This window comes from Lepidochelys kempii, chromosome 6 (genome assembly GCF_965140285.1).
Source record: "Lepidochelys kempii isolate rLepKem1 chromosome 6, rLepKem1.hap1, whole genome shotgun sequence".
Taxonomy (NCBI): domain Eukaryota; kingdom Metazoa; phylum Chordata; order Testudines; family Cheloniidae; genus Lepidochelys; species Lepidochelys kempii.
This window is the reverse complement of record NC_136385.1, coordinates 4,307,420-4,313,419: the sequence shown is the minus strand read 5'-3', so window position 1 is coordinate 4,313,419 and position 6,000 is coordinate 4,307,420.

Below are 6,000 nucleotides of genomic sequence, written 5' to 3'. Positions count from 1 at the left end.
TCACGAAAGCTCATGCTCAAATAAATTGGTTAGTCTCTAAGGTGCCACAAGTACTCCTTTTCTTTTTGCGAATACAGACTAACACGGCTGTTACTCTGAAACCAGTCTACAAGCAGCCACTAGGAGGCAGTACCCCACGCAAAGCCTAATACATGACAGAATGCAGGAAAATACATGACATGTGGTCAAGGCTGATGTAGGTGGGCAGGGAGGGAGAACAATTGTACCAAAGCCTCAAGCTCAGGGAGGGCGTCAAAATGTCTGTAACTGGGGTGAAATGGAAGGGGTAGAGCTGCAGTGAACATGATATATCAGGTCCCCTGCCAATCATACAAGGTTAATGTTGTATGTTAATGTTAATGCTGTTGCTAGTCCCAGGACATAGGATTTATTCCTGTAGGATATTCCCTGTTTGAGGTGGTTAGCCCCAAAATTATATTAGGCCTTACGTCTGCACAGCAGGTTCTGTGAGGTGTTGATAGTCCAAAGAATATTGAGATTTATATCTACAGAGCAGTTGCATTGCCAACCCATGGATTACCAGCCCTTAGAAAGACCTGGAGAAAAATCGTAGAATATCAGGTTGGAAGGGTCCTCAGGAGGTCATCTACTCGAACCCCCTGCTCAACGCAGGACCACTCCCAAATTTTCCCCCCAGATCCCTAAATGGCCCCCTCAAAGATTGAACTCACAACCCTGGGTTTAGCAGGCCAATGCTCAGACCACTGAGCTATCCCTCCCCTGGTTAATTTTTTTTTAAAGTGATGTTGTAAACTCAAAGACGATCAGATATAAGGCCTCCAATACCATTTCTGTGTGGGGTGATGCTAGCTTAAGTAGTATCATTTTTACATGTGTATAATACAGTGATGTTGTGGTGCTGGATTCATATCTGAAGGATGAAGTCTGTTGTTGCTTTCCCAAAGATTATGACGCCCAGATGCCTGTAGGACAGTACCAGTGTGGCACTGCTGACCCAAAGAGTATCAGGCCTTTTAATTATTAATAACTATCAGTATTACCTGCAGTGTTGTTGTGCCCATGTTGGTCCCAGGATACGCCCACTTCATTCTGAATGGTTTCTTGCAACAAGTGTTCATTCTTTATGTTTAACCATCTGTTCCACCTTGCATTTAGATGTGACACTTTGAGTACCTTTCCCAGACCTGAAGCAGTGCTCTCTGGGAGCTTTGTCTCTTTCACCAACAGAAGTTGGTCCAAGAAAATACATTATCTCACCCATCTTGCCTCTATTATTATTATGGCAGATGATCACATGTGGCGATCCTTATTATTTAATCCTAAAGATTATTTGACTTTATGCCTGTGCAACATAGTTAGCCTCAAGCATCTCCAGGAATTTATGCACGAAAAGATGTGTTGTGTCATGAGACTAACCAAACAGCTACTAGGCCTTTGCATCCGATGAAGTGAACTGTAGCTCACGAAAGCTTCTGCTCAAACACATTTGTTAGTCTCTAAGGTGCCACAAGTCCTCCTTTTCTTTTTGTGGATAGACACTAACACAGTTTCTACTCTGAAACTAGGCCTTTGTGGTGTTTCTAGCCTAAAGACATAAGAATTTTGTAGACAGGGTGTCAAGGTTCCTCCCCCACTCTGAACTCTAGGGTACAGATGTGGGGACCTGCATGAAAAACCTCCTAAGCTTATCTTTGCCAGCTTAGGTCAAAACTTCCCCAAGGTACAAAATATTCCACCCGTTGTCCTTGGACTGACCGCTACCACCACCAAACTAATACTGGTTACTGGGGAAGAGCTGTTTGGACGCGTCCTTCCCCCCAAAATACTTCCCAAAACCTTGCACCCCACTTCCTGGACAAGGTTTGGTAAAAAGCCTCACCAATTTGCCTAGGTGACTACAGACCCAGACCCTTGGATCTTAAGAACAATGAACAATCCTCCCAACACTTGCACCCCCCCTTTCCTGGGAAATGTTGGATAAAAAGCCTCACCAATTTGCATAGGTGACCACAGACCCAAACCCTTGGATCTGAGAACAATGAAAAAGCATTCAGTTTTTTTACAAGAAGACTTTTAATAAAAAATAGAAGTAAATAGAAATAAAGAAATTCCCCCTGTAAAATCAGGATGGTAGATATCTTACAGGGTAATTAGATTCAAAAACATAGAGGACCCCTCTAGGCAAAACCTTAAGTTACAAAAAAGATACACAGACAGAAATAGTTATTCTATTCAGCACAATTCTTTTCTCAGCCATTTAAAGAAATCATAATCTAACACATACCTAGCTAGATTACTTACTAAAAGTTCTAAGACTCCATTCCTGGTCTATCCCCAGCAAAGACCCAGCATACAGACAGACACAGACCCTTTGTTTCTCTCCCTCCTCCCAGCTTTTGAAGGTATCTTGTCTCCTCATTGGTCATTTTGGTCAGGTGCCAGCGAGGTTACCTTTAGCTTCTTAACCCTTTACAGGTGAGAGGAGCTTTCCCCTGGCCAGGAGGGATTTCAAAGGGGTTTACCCTTCCATTTATATTTATGACACAGGGCCATCTTGTGGTGTGTTGCTAACTTTAAGGTTATAAAACCTGATGTTTGCTCTGTTTTGCCACCATTTCAAAGATAATTAAACCTTTTCCTTCCTGGGCAGTGTCTTTGTGTGATGTTGGTAGCTTGAAGATTAAAACAGATGCTTGTGAAATACACTGAATTAGTGCATCTGATAGTGACAGTTCCCAACCGCTATAAAAGCATATTACTTTCATTTAGCTAAAAATATTTTTGGATGTCTTCAGTTTGATCTTTGTCGAACATGTGAGTCCTTCTTTCACAGGAAAGCCTCATTACACCTGCCCATCGGTGTCTTTGTGGTATTAATGGCTCCAAGGTGACGAAGGGCATGACTGTAATGACTGCAGGGCAGGGTTTGTGAGGTGTCTCTAGCCCAGTAATTGTTAGGTTGTCTGTCTGGCCAGCAGGTTCTGTGTGGGGTTGCTAGCCCCAGAAATATTAGGAATGAGGCCTACATGGCTGTACCAGTGTGATGCTTCTGGGCCAAAAATCATTGTGCTTTCAGGGTTATTTGTGCTTGTGACATGTACTCGTCAAAAAACTAGGTCTTAAACATACAGGAGAATCCATACTGTTGCTAGCCTGGAGACCATCAGGTCTAAAGACTTCTGGACAGCCTCTGCTGGTTCCTTCACTCGTGCCATTTCTTTTGTGTATCCTGAGGCCTAATAATTTTTAGGTGAGCTACACCACACAGGTACTCCCCTACAGGCTTGAAGCTTTACAAACCTCAGGTGCACTTACCTCACAGTGGTGCCGACTCTCAAAATGCTATCAGTGAATAAGAGACACAGTAATTATGTGGTGTTTGTAACTGAACAATTACTAGGCCTTATGCCTCTGTATTACACGTTTTTTTTGTGTGTGCCACAAGTACTCCTTTTCTTTTTGCGAATACAGACTAACATGGCTGCTACTCTGAAACATGCATGAATGTACGACCTTCCAGTAGCAGGCTTGGGGAGCAGTAGCAGTCAAGCCATGTATTAAAGTTAAAGGGAATCTCATTCAGCTCAGGTAGTAGTCAGCTCAGGTAGTATGGACCTGAGGATGAGTAGGAATGATGCCAGGATGGGCAGGAATGGGTCCCTAACCCTCTGTTTGCCAGAAGCTGGGAATGGGTGACAGGAGATGGATCACCTGAGATTACCTGTTCTGTTCATTCCCTCTGGGGCACTTGGCATTGGCCACTGTTTGAAGACAGGAGACTGGGCTAGATGGACCTTTGGTCTGACCCAGTCTGGCCATTCTTATGTTGACCTGTTTTTTCTGTGCCGAAGACCTCATCGTGAGTCTTTGTGGATAATCAAGATGCCCTCATGACTCATTACATCTGCACAGCAGATTTGCATAAATTTGCTTACCTACACATTATTAGACTACAAGCTTATAGGGAAGTACCCATGAGGTATGGCTTACCTATGGATTGTTAGTAGAGCGGATCGGAAATTTTCCAATGGAATGTTTTTTTTACCAAAAAAAAAAAAAATCATTTAGTCAACACTGTCATTTCTGTGGTAAAATGTTGATTTTTGGGGGGAAGGTGGGAGGTGGGGAGGGGAACTCATTAAGAAAAAGAAACAATTGAAATGAAGTGTTTTGGTAGCATTGGACTGGGAACATTTTGATTTTCAGTTCCAAGTGTAGACAGGACCTTTGGATTTTGCTGGTACAGAAATGTTGTTTAAAAAAAAAAATCAGATGCCTTACCCACGTCACAATACTGGCAAAAAGTTTCTTGCATACAGCTGACCTCAAGCTGGCCAAATACCAAAACCATAATTTGTGAGAGTTTTAATAAATAAAAGTGCCATTGTTGGCCGGCTCTGATTCCTACGGACATAGTATAGAAGTTAGCCAAAGGAGGCTGTGCATTGGCGATCCTTAGCTCAGATCCTCTGAGGGTGCAAATTGGCACAGGAATCACACCCGCTGTGGCTCCGGCCTGTTGACTTCAATGGGACCACTCCAATTTACACCACCCAGAAGCTCCAAATGACCGATGTCAATTACACCAGTAAAGAGACTTGGATGTGGCTTCTTTGCTTCACACCACCTAAGGATCTGGCACACTGACTTCAGTGGATCTAAGCTGATTTATGCCAGCTGGAAATCTGGCCCCTTTGAATTACATAGTTTTTATGGCCAATGTACATTAGCAGGAGATCTGGGCAATTAACCTGAATAGAGCATTTCTTATTTACACCTGGTCCATTGGCATCAATAGGGTTATGCTAACGCAGACCAGCCAGGGATCCAGCTTTCACATGGCTGAGTGGGGAAAAAACAGTGATGTTTAAAGAATGCTAATACAAGTTTGATTCCCATTAGCATTCGCTCCCTTTATGGGTTTGGGTCTGAGGTTGGGGACGAAGGCTAGAAGAGTGAAGCTGCGAGAGGCAAGCCTTTCAGAGGTGAATAGTGATTTTGGGTGCCTAGCTTGAAGCAGCTCAAAAGGACTGGATTTTCAGAGAGTGCTGAGCACCCACCTTCTGAAAAATTAGGCCCTTTTAAGGTGTCTCATTTTTGTCCACACAAAATGGCTGACCACTTGCTCAGCTTTGTCTTTAGTATGTTTCTCTCACTCAGTATATAAAGGCCTCCTGACTGGATTACTTTGATAGTATAATGCTGGCACTCATTCCTAGGCTGGGCAAAGGGCTGAAATGAGAATCTGGACTAGCCTCACAACATAAGGCTGAGAAGAGGGAGGAGATCAGGCTTCGTTTAAAGTTTGGTGTCTTTACTTAGCATCCAAACCCAGTTTCATCTACTCTTCCCCAACTGTACAAATATGACAAATTACACCCGTGGGCCTCTCTGCTCTCCTGGAACCACATGGAAATCACAATAACTCAGTTCACACTTAGGTTATTTTTTTTATTTCAGGGACCAAAACAAATCCAGACCTAGACATGTGCTTCTCTCCAATTAATCCCATTGGAGTCTCAGAAGGCTTTGAAATCCCTCACACTTACCAGACCTTCAGCCACCAGGTTGTGGGCAGTCTGACCTAATGGTCAGTGTGGAATCAGGTGCCAGGCCTGGTCAGAAGGAGAGGTTTCAGATCACAGGATTGAATCACAGAATCACAGGGCAATTTCAAGTGATTCCTTGTCATCCAGTCCCTGCTTCTAGCACTTGGAGGTTTAGGGACAACCAGAGCATGGGGTTGCATCCCTGACCATCTTGACTCATAGTCATTGATGGACACATCCTCCATGAATTTATCTACTTCTTTTTTTCTCCACAAATCCACTTTAAATTCATGTCTTTAGTTAATCCAGATTAACTGTTCTGGATGTCCCTATGTAGACAGGCCTTTAGTCTCTCTGTACTTCGATTCCTCAACTGTAAAATGGGCATAATAGCACTTCCCTACCTCACAGGGATCCTGTGAGAGTACATAGATGAAAGACTGTAAAGTGCTCAGATAATATTGTAATG